The 14945-nt window shown below is 41.5% G+C and overlaps 1 protein-coding gene across 5 annotated transcripts in view; it reads left to right on the top strand.

Moving 5' to 3' along the window:
• Positions 1 to 14945, top strand: part of lmo3 (LIM domain only 3) — a 71628-nt gene that overhangs the window by 44032 nt on the left and 12651 nt on the right. The gene's annotated exons all lie outside the window — the stretch shown is intronic.

The raw sequence follows: 14945 nt of genomic DNA, 5'->3' as shown, positions 1-14945 counted from the left end.
TTATTCAAAGCAAGCTTCTAGCGAAGCTTGGACTTTAGTAGTATGAAGCTTTGAAAGGAAAAATATTTGTGTATTGTAATTTCTTCCAGTGCAGCTAGTATTTAGTGAATTGTGCAGCCAGCCATAATGATTAGATTAGATTAGATTACTTACAGTGTGGAAACAGGCCCTTCGGCCCAACAAGTCCACACCGGCCCACCGAAGCACAACCCACCCATACCCCTACATTTACCCCTTACCTAACACTACGGGCAATTTAGCATGGCCAATTCACCTAACCCGCACATCTTTGTGACTGTGGGAGGAAACCAGAGCACCCGGAGGAAACCCACGCAGACACGGGGAGAACGTGCAAACTCCACAAGGTCAGTCGCCTGAGTCGGGAATTGAACCTGGGTCTCAGGTGCTGTGAGGCAGCAGTGCTAACCACTGTGCCACCGTGCCGCCCAGTGGTTAAGCAAGTTGTGAGACATATCTTTCAGGGAGCAGGTAGTGTTCCTGTCTGAGGTGATGTGAAAAGATGTACTTTTGTTTTGCATTTTCAAGGTACCGTGCCTAGTGCAACCTTCTACTAGGTAGGCGTGGGAACCTAATTATAAGAACATAAGGACAGGAGTAGGCCATTCAACCCTTTGAACCTGTTTCACCATTCAATAGCTGAACTGTGGCCTCAATCCATATGCCTCCTTTGGCCTGTTATTTGTTAATACCTTTGCCTGACAAAAAATGATCTATCTCAGGTTTAAAATGAACATCTGGTCAAGAATCCACTGTGGAAGAGAATTCCAAACATTTATCACCATTTCTGTGTAGATGTGCTTCCTAACACTTCTCCAGAATGGTCTGGCCCTAACTCTGAGACAAGGTCCTACAGTTTGAATCGATGCTGTGTGCACTTTGCAGAATTTGGGGATAATTTTGATGTTCTTACAAGGTGCAACTTGCTATTGGAAAGCATTGGCATGTTTAAGAAGATTTCCTATAGAATTATACAAAGTTAGCAGCATGACTTGCTTATACTAGAGGTTCGGTGCATACTTAGCACTGTGTTTGTGGTCCATGAGTTTGACCATATTCTGAACCGATGCTTTTAATTGACTTTGAATATGAGGGAGCTGGGCTAAATTGGAAAAAATTTATAACTCCTTGTCCACATTGGGGAGAAATGGCCTTGTGTTTCTTTCAATATAAGAATAGAAGACAGTGACATAACAACCTTGAAGTTACTGCCTTGCTGGTCTTTTCCCTGTTTGTTCACTCAGCTATGCTTGCACAAATGATGCACCCTCCCTTTCAAAGTCATGTCTTGAAGCTAAGGTTCTAACTTCTGATGATTCCTGAGGATGCAGACTGAGTTTTTGGAATGCCTCACAACTTCTGTGCACGTATGTTCAATATTTCCAAGCAAATATTTGCAAACACCACAAAGTGCAGATAGTAAATCTGCAGATGTGGCATTCTGTACACGAGAGAGGGAGTACATGTCATTGGACAAATCAATAATTTGTGCATTGTAGAAAATGCAGCTTTACGATACAACTAGCCAGCTATGTCTTGTTTTCAAGTGCAAAATGACATGAAAGTGCTGCCTTAATAGTCTATCCACCTGCAATCTGTTTAATAAATATGCGGGCAGTATGTTAACTGATACAACAGGAAATCTCTGTCTTAGCCTGCGGGAAGTGATGGAGATAGAAATTGAGAACTGTGGTGGCCTTGACTGCCACAAGCAGTTGCATGTGTTAGTTATGTCTGCGAAGTAAATGATTTGTACTGCAACTGGCTTTGTACAACTGCACAACCTGTGGGGTCTATTCCCCTTGGTCATTGCCCAGCAGATGAATTGGAGCTCACTGATTAGGGTTGGGGTGTAATTGTAGTTCTGTCTGTGATGACTGCTCATTTATCTGACATCTTGCCATTCATCTGCATTTGGAAATGTTTTAAAACCACTTTGCATCATTAATTTTACCAACAGGGCAGCATGGCACTCTGATATTGGGTAGCTTATTATAACTTTTTCATCAGCATTTGTTGCCACTTCAAACAGCTCTTTCTGTTTGAAGTGCTGGTTTACTGCAGGCTTTTTTAACACTATATCGTTTGAATGCTTTGTCAAACATCCATTTCTTTAGGTATTCTATATCCTTCTATCAAGTTGTGTGTAAAGCATGCCCCTCAACACAAACAACTATAGCAGGGCAGTGGTAACATTTTCTTCAAATGGAAACATTAATAGTTTGTGCTCTTTTATTTGCTACACGCATAGAGCTGACTGCGGAATATGTGAGCAAACAGACTAGGAATGGCTGACTGATTTTTACGTTTAATTGGACTTTTGTTTAGGTGAAATTCTTGACATTACCAAATAGATGGCAGCCTGACTGGTATAGCCTGCAACTCTATTTCTGCCAACTCCATTTCCTTGTCCAATGACCTTTAAAAGCACCCATGGGGATATGCTAGTTTAGGTTTGATTCTCTTCTGGACTTTGCACATGTTTTATTTGACCAGGTCCAATTTTCAAGGTCCCTTTTAATTCTTTAACATGGGAATAATTCCATTTGATATGTTTGTTTTTTCACAGAATACGGGTTGAATGAGTATCGCTCTGCCGTACCATCTGGAGCCTGGTATGCTCAGGGTTTCATCAGTGGTGATGACTATAGTTAGTTAAGAATTGGATCACTCAATGTGTAAATGTATACAGATAGTTTTCCTATAACACCGAGTTGCATTCCAGAGAAGCCTCGATAATTGAAAATTGCTTAATAGAAATAATGGGGCCTATGCGAAAAATGGGGTTATGGAAGATCAGCACAAAATATCACTCATGATCGCTCAAAAATCACCCAAAGGTCTAACATAAAGTATAAGCACAACCTGAAATGAAAGTTGAAATCCTATTAAGGAAACATAAGTAAATGTAACACTCGGTTTCAATTCCCGCCTCGGGCAACTGTCTGTGTGGAGTTTGCATATTCTCCCTGTGTCTGCGTGGGTTTGCTCTGGATGCTCCAGTTTCCTCCCACAGTCCAAAAATGTACTGGTTAGGTGAATTGGCCATGCTAAGTTGCCTGTAGTTTTCAGAGAAGGGGTAAATGTAGGTGAATGGGTCTGGGTGGGTTGCTCTTCGGAGGGTCAATGTAGACTTGTTGGGCCGAAGGGCCTGTTTCCACATTGTAAGTAATCTAAATCTAATCAGAAACAGTACATCTGAAAAATGTAAGAAAGCTGCTTTCTGTACAATACCTCTCTCTGAAGGCTGCCCTGTCAGCAGCTGACATCAATGCGTGCACAGGATGGCACATAGACTTTGGCACAGACATTGGCACATGCACAGAACAGCGAGAACATCTGTGTGCTGAACGAAATGCACAAGCTGATCCCTGCTGAAATCATGCTGAAATCCTGAAGAAGGGCTCATGCCCTAAACGTCGACTCTCGTGCTCCTTGGATGCTGCCTGACCTGCGCTTTTCCAGCAACATATTTTCAGCTCTGATCTCCAGCATCTGCAGTCCTCACTTTCTCCTGAAATCATGCTGTTGCCAACACAGGTAAGCATTCTCCAAAATACCGTTCCCTAATCCTTCAGCGACGTTATAGCCAAATCACACTGCCGAAATGTGCCTTATCCCAGAACTATAGTGTTTAAGCATTTTCCCAATCTACTGGGAAAACACCCGGTTGTTTGTTTGAATTGTCATCAAGTATCAAATAGGACCTCAATTCAACATTATCTTGTCTGTAAACCACTATCATTAACAATGCAGTACTCTCTGTCATGGAATATATTCAGTTTCTGGAGTGGGGCTTGAATCCATGATCAATGATTTTAGATTCAATTAGGTTAGATTCCCTATAGTGCAGAAACAGGCCCCTCAGCCCAAGGAGTCCACACTGACCCTCCGAAGAGTAACCCACCCAAACCCATTTCCCTCCTATTAATGCACCTGACACAATGGGCAATTTAGCACGGCCAATTCACCTGACTTGCACATCTTTGGACTGTCGGAAGAAACCAGAGCACCCAGAGGAAACCCACACAGACACAGGGAGAATATGCAAACTCCACACAGTCGCCCAAGGCTGGAATCGAAACTGGGTCCCTGGTGCTGTGAGGCAGCAGTGCTAAGCACTGAGCCACTGTGCCGCCAGAATCATTGGCTTTTTGTAATAACTTTATAAATTTATCATATGTGCAAACTTTGAGTCGGTAAGTAGGTGATAGATATAAACCGGGTTGGTCCTCATTCTTTACTGAGTCTGCAAGTCGCAGAGAAAGAGGAAATTAGCTCTGGCTCCTGACCACTTACTAGAAAGCAATGCTAATGGTGTGCATGTGAGCTTCATTGGACTTGGCTTTGGAACTTATTGTGCAGACTCCTGCTTGGATAATTGCTTCTTGGGCTACAGTCAGCCATGAAACCATTATGACAGCAGTAAATTCAGAACGACAGGAAAGAAGGATAGAAAGGACGCACAGGAACAGGCATGTTCAAAAATCTTCACTTTATTTCTGAAGGATGTCTTGCTGCAATTACACATGGTCTTGATGAGACCACACCTGGAATATTAATGTGCAGTTTGGTTTCCTTATCTGAAGAACGGGAATAAAGCAAACGTTTACCAGGCTGATTCCTGAGATGATGGGACTTGATACAAGAGGAGGAAGTGAATCAATCTGGATTATTTTGTTGGAGTTCAGAGGACTGTGGGAGGTTCTCATAGAAGCATACACAGGACTAGATAGGAAGGATTTTCCCACTGGCAGGGAATCCAGAACTAGGGATCTCACACTAAGGGTGCAGGGTAAACCGTTTAGGACAGGGATGAGAAATTTGTTCACCTAGGCTGTGGTGAGCCTGCTGAATTTGCTGTCAGAGGATCTAATCAAGGCTAAAACATTGAATGATTTTAAGGAGAAGTTGGAGAGAGCACTTGGGCTAAAGGACCAAAGAATATGAGGGAAAACCAGAAGCTGGCTATTGAGTCATGATCGTTTGAATGATGGAGAAGGTTTGCTGGGCCAAATGGCCTACTCCAGTTCCTAGTTCCTATGTTTCCACGATTTTGCAGATAGGTGAAAAATACTCTAATCTTTTGGTGAAAAATACTTGATTTTGTTTTTCCAATTAGCCGTCATGGAACTTCTGGGGGAAAACAAAAGTGCTGTTACTAAATGATTTCACTGAAGGTAACAAGAAAAACTCATTACAGCTAGAATGATCCTGAAGCACTGCTCCAAGCTAATGTGTCTCTTACCAAATATAAATATCAAAGTTCTTCCAGTCGTCAGTTGCAATTGATATTCGCAGAAATCTATTGTTGTTTCAAACTGCAGAAAGATTGTCTAACGGCACAAACCACTGAATTTGTGCTGTTAAAAGAGTAGCCTACACAAGGAAAGTAGTTTATGTTCAATTGGCATGTCAAAGGGTGTTGTGGAATGAAACATTACTGCTTTTCCATTTCAGATATCCTAGTGTGAATTGGACTATCCGAAGTCAGGTGAAAGACAGCCAGATACTGAATAGAGCTCCACAGTGTGTTCCAGCACCAGTCTTGGGAGTTTAGCTTCCCAACGGGATCATTCTGTGCTATTACCCAAGGCCCATTAGAAACCACATTGAGACCACATGCAAATTTCCATTCAGAAGCTTCAGATGGGGACATTCATCCTTCAGTCAGTTGAAGCTGAAATTGAAGGTGAAACTGCAAGGCCTATCTCTAATCCACAATGTCACAGATTCCTTCAATAGTTGACTGCAAAGATCAGATTGGAAGATACTATATGTAACAAGATACATTGCAAATCAGTGAGTCTGAGTTATTGCTGTAACATACACTTCTATGCTGCAGCTTGGAGCTATGAATGGTGATGATAGAGACTCTAACTTTCCATAACACGCTGACCAGGAATTGCTCTCACTCTTGCAGCCTGCTGTTAGCATGTATTGACAGAAAGCCAGTGTAGCATTGGAGTTTGGTTGTAAATGTTGCAACTGCAGTGGATATCTCATTTACATATGGCCTCCATATTGAGGGCACCTCGTATAACAGCCTCCTGTTTCAATGAGGACCTTACAGCGAAGTGTTCAGTATTTATAAATGGGTGGCTGCAGGATTCATGTTCTCCCCAGGCTGGGGTGCGTGGAACTGGGGGGCAATTAAAAATAAAGAATAGACCATTTAGCACTGAGATAAGGTGGAAGTTCTTCATTGAGGGTTGTGCATGTAGAATTCTCTGCCTTAGAGGACTATCAAGGCTTGTCAACAATAGATTTCTTACTATAAAAAGTATTAAACTAAAGTGGGATGGTATAGGAATCTGGTTTGGTGGAAGAAGATCAGCTATGATGTCACTTAAGTGGTAGAGCAGCTTGAAGAGTCAGTCACTCAGTCCTGGCGCCCATTTCTCATGTACTTCCCTCATGGTTACATCGGCTTGTTGGTGAATGACCCGCTATCTCTCATGAGGAAGGAACTCCTATCTATTAAACCACTGATCACAGATGATGAGACATCCTACAGATTTGTCTTTTGCTATGATCTGAAGAGTAGAATGGAGATTGGAAGCTCATGAATCAGTAGTAGTCTGTCACAACATAACCTGGCAGAAGTGGTGGTTAGTACCTTCTTGTAGTAGCCTACACTGAAATGAACAAAGGATGAATCCTATATTAACACCGTCCAATCAAAGGTTATCTCTAACACAAATGATGAGCTTTTTTCTTTATTTTGTAATTAATGGTTTAATGCAAAAACTTACCATTGTTTATCCTTCAAAAATGGGTACGTTTATGTAGAATTTAGTTGGGACGACAATAATTTGCAGGGCAAAGAAGGCTGGACACATGAATAGAAAAGTTAAAGTATGAATTTAAAAATTAGATTTAGCTGCACATAGGTTAAATTAATTCACAAATTTATCCACCTTTCAACTGAGTTACATTTCCTCTTTTACTGCAGTGTTCTTACCTCAGCTTTGTATCAAGAATTCACAATTCTATGTCCATAATTTTCTGTCTCATTGAAAATGAATAGGTAAAAAGGGGGGCAGACCAGATGGGCTGAATGGCCAACTTCTATAGTTTGAGAGTTCACTACTAATTTCAGTGATGCAAATCCAGTACACAGACTGGGAGCAGTAATAGTGCTTTATAGAGACCATTTATACCTTTTCAGTCTCTCATTCTTGTGCAGGAAAGTGTAACTACCAGATAGACAATCAAAGCAGTAAAGCAAAGGATCCCATGATTGTAAATATATCCAGTGGAGAGTAATGTTTCCCATATTCTGAGTTCATTGTTAGTTCTGGGCAATTGCCTCCTCACAGACCTAATCCTCCACCTGTAATGCGTTTTCTTTCCTGTGGTCTGCACCATCTTCTGTCTGTGTTAGTACTTTGCAGTGTGTCGTTAAGTTTTGTGAACCTTTTTACTGGAATATTCTTCAAGGCCATCTGCCGGACATCTCTGTGCATCTAAAACTCATGGTTGAGTAAGGCAATGTGGGGGAGGGGAAGCAGTATCTGTCATCGTTTCTCAAGTGAGCAGAGGTGTTACCGGGATAGTTTCACCATATTCCTGAGGACTGACTCATCCTCCTTTCTTTTTTTTATATAATAATCGGTGGGCCATTAACTGCTGAAGAGTAAACGCTTTATGTGCCTTTCGTTCTGCTTCCCTAAGAACCGTCGTTGCATTGTTGCACACTTGTATGCTGATTGAGTGACGGCTGTCCCTGTTTAGGTATAACCATCGAAAAGCATTGCAGGCAGAGAAATAGGTCTGTGAGAAGCCAATTGCCCAGAACTAACGATGGCCTCCAAATATGGAAAACATTTCATTGCATCGGATAGATTTGCAATTGGCTTTGTGAAGCCTCGTAGCTTGCAAACATTAATTTGGAAGATCTTGGCTACTTTATATGTACGTAGGTGGGTGTGTGGTGATGCAGAGAAGTGCTGATCCTTTTATGGTCCTGGCAGGTTCATTTTTAAGATGCTTCAATGACCTTCACTGTCACTTGATAGTGAAGATTGACTATTCCTGCATAATCTCTTGAACCGGATAGTCCACTCTCAGTGCAAACCCCTTGGCAGAGTCTGACCTCTTGGATGTTATCTTGGAATAATAATACCCTGTCACAATCTGATCTATAGCTGAATGCCCTGTGGCAACCTTCCCTATTGGTACAATTGAGCATTGCCAATTTACTAAGTCCTTTAGCATGCAAGAATTGACTTTCTCTTAACAATATGTTGTACTGAATTTTTAATTTTGAAAGTTTGATGATTGGTCACTTTACTTCTGTAAAGTGCAGGATCAGTAATTTGGTGAAGATAAGGTCAGGTGTGTTGCGATTCGAATGTTTTTTGGGGACAAGTTATAGAATAAATCTGGAAAGCTAGTGGTCTGTCAGATTCACCATTGGATTTATGCTTCATGTTATTTGATTACGTTCAGTACATAAGTTGGAAAGTGTGGTACATACCTGTTCCCAGGTGTAGCCTGGTTAATTGGCATAATGCAAGGTACAAGAAAGAAAGATCCCAAGGGTGAAGCCATCGAGCTGATATGAAAAGGCTTTCTGGGTATCATCACTTTCAAGAGGAAGAAAAGCCAAAAAATGACTTTTTTTTCAAGTTGCCTTGATAGAAAGGTTTGTGCTAGCCATCTGGAAATGAACACACTTTCCTCCTTAGGACAGAAACAGGGGAGCAAATGAGACACTAGCCAGCACTAGTTCAGTCAATTACTACTTTGTGTCAAAAGTACAGGATGAATTAAAAGAAGTTTCAGCTGCAATCCGAGATCATGAAGAAAGCTAAACTTGTGTTCCCAGGCAGAGATTTGCTTTTCTTGCTGGCAAAAGTTTCAGATTCCTGTAGTTATTTGGTTATATCCCTTCTTCAACATAGCCCCAATATTAGAAAAAAGGGTGTTAGCTCAGTTGGCTGGCTTGCTGGTGTACATGCAGACTGATGCCAATAGCTTGGGTTTAATTCCAGTACTAGCTGAGATCACCATGAGAAATTCTCCTTCTCCACCGCTTCCCTTCTCTGAGGCATGATGACACTCAGGTTAAACTACCACCAGTCATCTCTGTCCAATGAGAGAGCAGTCCTATGACTGATAAGACAATGGCAACTATACCTTTTACATTATTGGAAAATGGCCAACCCCCCACCTTGAGGTGTAATGGTAGTGTTTTTGTGATGACGACATCCAGTTTTTTTTTTAAGGCTCTCACACCAATCTATTCCAAAGTGAAAAATACTTTCTAAGACGGGCAGTCATCAAACGAAAACGGAATTTAAAAAATTCCTGTGACCTTTTAGATCAAATGATTAAGACTGGTTAACTACCAGAGCTTTATGCTGAAAATGTGTTGCTGGAAAAGTGCAGCAGGTCAGGCAGCATCCAAGGAGCAGGAGAATCGACGTTTCGGGTATGAGCCCTTCTTCAGGAATTCCTGAAGAAGGGCTCATGCCCGAAACATCGATTCTCCAGCTCCTTGAATGCTGGCTGACCTGCTGCGCTTTTCCAGCAACAGTTTCAGCTCTGATCTCCAGCATCTGCAGTCCTCACTTTCTCCTCCTAGAGCTTTATGTTTACTATTAAGCTTTCTGGTTGATATCTAATAACACTGAAGATTATAGGAAACGATCAATCCTCATGACTTTTCATTGCAATAATTTAGATTAAACTTTGGGCTTTCCCGAAGGTGCAGTTTATCTGCTGAGAAAAGTTGTGGGATTTGTGCTTGGTCAGATGGCTTTAGCCATGCTGATTGCAGGGGGACGTTTCAGCCAACCTCTACTTCTTTGGACTGAGCTGGCATTAGGTGTTAGTAACCAAATGAACCCTGCTGAAAGTGCATGAGTGAGTCTTTGGGTAGGTTCAGAGTTGACTTGGCTATGGTATCTTTTGGTCCAAGGATTAGAGATCACCATCAAAGAGTGAAAAGTGCATTTGTGCAGAACAGGCACTTGAAGGGGAGGCAATGGCTTAATGGTTTTATAGCCAGACTGTTAATCCAGCGACCCGGATAATGTTCCAGACACCCAGGTTCAAATCCCACCATGGCATTGTGAAATTTGAATTCAATTTTTAAAAATTTGCAATTAAGCATGAATCCATTGTTGGAAAAACCCATCTGGTTCATTAATGTCCTTAAGGGAAGGAAACTAGTCTGACGTACATGTGACTCCCTACCCACAGCAGTGTGGTTGACTCTTAACTGACCTCTGGGCAATTAGGGCTGAGCAATACATGCTAACCTCACCAGTGACACCCTCAACCCATGAATGGATAAAGGAAGACCGTATTGAATGCACTATCCCCATATGAAAAACCTGTGAAGAAAACTGGTGATGTTTTCACTTCAACATGGTGCCACTTGTGATTGCGTTTGAGCAGAAGGTGGGGTTTACATTGTGAAAAGAACTCATGTCACTTAGGAATTCAGTTAGAGAGATTTGATTGTTTAGCATCCATTCAAACACAAAGTTGAATGCTTTTCAGTTTGCTACTTGGCTTTAATATTCAATACAGTCCATTTTAAACACACAGCGTACATGGCTGGAAATTATATACTCTAGTTCACTTTGGGACCTAATTAGTAGTCCTAGCATTGCTGTCCAGTTCATGAAGTTATGAAATTTCTATCTTGTTTAGGCTAGGTAACTTAATTTATTTTTTATAACGCTGCTTTATAGCAAATAATCAAACTGCTGATGGTATTTGCAGAGTCGAGCCTGCTTTTCTCCCCCCACAACATGCTGGCAGTTAGGCTACATGATCAAAATGCAAACAGCTAATTTCAGTAACTAATTATATTCTGTAGTATATGCGCCATATGTTTCTCAAGACTGGAGGTGCTGTTGTGGCCCATTTCGTACTGCAGTGCTCCCCAGTGTAATGATGCCTGTTCTATGATTACTACTAGTACAATCGTGAGACAGCTGGAACATTGCCACAGCCATTCAATCCAGACCCTCCAATCTCCTTTGCTGCAGAAAATGTGCATGGAGACCTCCGTAAAGGTTTTTGCATGTGTATTCATTCCAGATTTCACTAGTGAGCCATGCAGCACAGAGATGCTATAAAATGTCATTCAATATTCAGCAACACCCCTCTTGGCAGAACAAGATCTAATTAGGATAACTTTACAAGACTCTCTCTTGGGTATGAAATGCTGCTCGCTTGTAGCATAGGTTGGACAGTTCCCCATAACAATGGACTGTCCCTGGACATGCCCTTTAACATTCATGGACCGTACCATGAACAATATCCTGTAATGCCATGGGATGTCCCTGCTGCTTTGGCCATGTCTAGCCCCTAACAGGAGGCACTTCTGAGTGACAATTAACAGTGCTACGAGTCAAGCCATGACGTGTGTTGTCCTGTATTATCATCAATGGAAAATGATGCACAAAGTGACAAATGTTTGTTTGCAGTTTGCTCAATGGTAGTGTGGAAATATTGCAAAAAATGAAGCATTTTTATGCACTTACTTTCAGACCATTTTTAGTTGACACTTATGTAGCTGATTTAGGATGTCCATCTGGCTAAGTTAACCATAATACCTAATTCGTATCACATTACAAATTCTTGGCTGGTGCTTTTCTGATTTTGTTAAATTTGAACACAGTTGTTTAATTACATGGTAATGAAACTCAAAATTATATGAAATACGATGCCCTATCCAAAAACTCTTCGCTCCCAAGGTCTATACTTTGCCCTGCGATCCATGTAAACTCAAATATGATTTTCTTTCAAACAATCTGGATTAGTCCAAGGTACAGTGGGATTTATCTCCCTGTGTCACTCAGATTTTGGGTATACAACAGGTAGTGCCAGGGTTAATGGTGTACCTACATTGCTCAAGCTTAACCAGATTTTTGAACATTCTTTTTAAAAAAAAATTACAAAGGATAAATCATACACCCATGTTCATTAGTAAGAGCTCTATCTACAAGAGGACTTGCTGAGAAATGGCACATGCAGGCATTGTTGTGTCCTTCTTTGACCCTGCCAAAAATTATGGACCGTCTACATGCAGTTCCTTGATTCTTGGAGGAACTTGGTTGATGAGGAAAAAGCTGATAGGGCATTGGAGAGCTGGATGTTCAGTTTTTAAATCGAATGTGACCAGGATTATGTCAGTGCTACATGTGCTAAATTCTAGAAAGTTCTGGTTAGTTGGCTAATGTAGCTGAATGTTAATCCTGCATAGGTATTGTGGAACAATTTGGAACTGGGTTTGAAAGGGATACTGAGCATCCTGGATGGACAAAACACATGTGGGCAGCACGGTGGCACAGTGGTTAGCACTGCTGCCTCAGCGCCAGAGACCCGGGTTCAATTCCCGCCTCAGGCGACTGTGTGGAGTTTGCACATTGTCTGCGTGGGCTTCCTCCGGGTGCTCCAGGTTCCTCCCACAAATGTGCAGGTTAGGTGAATAGTAGTAATAGGTAAAGGGGTAAATGTAGGGGAGTGGGTGATGGGTCGGTGTGGACTTCTTGGGTCGAAGGGCCTGTTTCCACACTGTAAGTAATCTAATCTAAACATGTTGGCTTGCAAATTAGATAAGCCTAATTGCTCCAAGGCACTTAAATGTCTGATACTCATCATGAGAGTCTTGGAATCTGTCCTTCTCCTGAGCAGATGAAAATTTTGCTATTTTTACTATTTAATGGCAAAATTGCTGAAATCCTGTCCCCTTAAAACTTGAGTTTAATTTTGTCTGCTGACCTCTTGTCTTCTCTTCTGGGTGCTTTACTCGTGTGCCTGGATCTATCTTCCGGCCTGACATATTGAAGAGCTTATGCTTGGGCTTTTCAAGTTCTATCATGCTCTTTGCAAAAAATGTCTCAGGGCTGCCATTGGGGCGCAGCCACCTTGTCTAGCCTAACTTAAGAAGGCTGTACCTTTTGAAGAGTAGACTTATTTTATCTGGGAGCAGTAAGCTGGAATAGTCATGTTTTCCTGCATTTCTTGATTGCAAAATGAGGATAAGTAACAACATTTGGGGATGCCAGTGTTGGACTGGGGTGGACAAAGTTTAAAAATTACACAGGTTATAATCCAATAGGTTTATTTGGAAGCAGTAGCTTTCGGAACAGTGCTCCCAAATAAACCTGTTGGACTATAATCTGGTGTTGTGAGATTTTTAACATTTAACATGGAATGGGAGCAGTTGGGATAAAGATTGGCTTAGTTTAAGAAACATCCGGTAACTGTAAGGAAATATCAGATGACAATGTCCTTTTTAAGTAGGAGATGGAGATTCTGTCTGATCTGCTTTCTAATTTGATTTTACAAATATCTTAATCTTTTCTTTATACATCTTGATGTACATTTTAAATCTTTTGTTGCAGTCTGTGGTTCTCTCAATAAAGCTGTGGCTATGACACTTCGGTAAGTTAGTGAGTGCACTGTGCTACATTGCTTTAGGTTTGACATGACCCATGAGCACTTGATGCTGACACTGAGCATGAAGTGAATATGTTTCACTTCTCAGTGAGATTGCCAAAAGCAGGGAATTCCGTAGTGGCAGATTAGCAATTTGACTTGGTATGGCCAACATTGGTGCTATTAAATACAAATAAACTAGTACTCCCTAGACACCCCACAAAGATGTCAATCTTTTCAAATAATGTAAATAAGAATTCCACCCAATACTGCTGACTACAAAAAGGTCCACTACATTACTGTTATCCCATTGTGTGGGGTTGAGGCACCTAGAATGTAGCAAGCATTGTCAAACTCAACCAAAGACCTGGAAACCATTGGGTCAGCCAGCATCTGGATGGAAATGGAATTGACATTTTTAGTTTGATTGACCTTTCTATCAAAACCATTTTTGAAACCTATGATTCACAATATTTCTTGCATTGGAGATAGAGATCTATGAAACTGTTGTTACTGCATCGATTTCTGCTTCTGTTATCCCTTCCCCCATGACTAGGAATAGTCTGCTCTCTCAAACCAGAATTAACGTGTTGATATGAAGTGTTTCCTACATAGTCGTGCAGCTCCACTCACTGGTATTGTTCTTTAAAAGTTTTGTCCAATTAATTCCTGCTCTTTCATAGCAGCCCTTGGAATTTCAAGTATTTATCCAATTCCATTATCGTTAAATTTGCTGCAAGCACCCTTTTTAAAGAATAAAAATATAAAAGCAGCAGGGTATTTTTCTATCTAAACATTCTCCCCATCATCTCTTTGGTTCTTCCGCCAATTAGTTTAAATCTGTTACCTTTTTGCTTTCTGGCTGGGTGTCAGTTAGCTGAGTTGTCTGGACAGCTGGTCTATAATGTACAGTAATGCCAACAGCATGGGTTCAATTCCCAACTGTTGTTCTCTCTCTTTGGGCTCTGTCTCAACCTATCGTTTACTCCCCCTAACTGTTCTTCTCTTATTTACTCCTTATCCTCTTCTTTCCCCCATCCTATCTTCTGCATAAAAACCAACATTTCCCTAGCTGCCATCAGTTCTGAAGAAGGGTCACTGGATATTAACTCTGAATTCTCTCCACAGATGCTGCCAGACCTGCTGAACGTTTCCAACGATTTCTGTTTTGGTTTCAATTCCTGCTGAGGTTACCATGAAAGACTCTCCCTCTCAACCTCTTCCCCTCACCTAAGGTGTGATCACCCTCGGGTTACACCACCACCAGCCATCCCTGTCTCGAATGAGACGGCATTAGCCTGGCACTCGGAATAATTTCAGCTTGTGCCCTCTGTCAAAACCATCGTTATAATGTTCTCTGATTAAATCTCCCCACAGCCTTTAAATCTCCAGTGTCATCTGAGATGAACAGAAGGTGTGAATTGAAAGCTTAAGAAGTTGTGGTCCATCAGGCTTATGACTGACTGACTGGGGGATGACTCCAGGTCACAAAGGCTGTCTATCAGGTTGGGGGTGGTTGC

Source organism: Hemiscyllium ocellatum, chromosome 23 (genome assembly GCF_020745735.1).
Source record: "Hemiscyllium ocellatum isolate sHemOce1 chromosome 23, sHemOce1.pat.X.cur, whole genome shotgun sequence".
Lineage (NCBI taxonomy): Eukaryota > Metazoa > Chordata > Chondrichthyes > Orectolobiformes > Hemiscylliidae > Hemiscyllium > Hemiscyllium ocellatum.
Note: the sequence above shows the minus strand (reverse complement) of the source record. Positions and strands in the feature narration are given on the sequence as shown.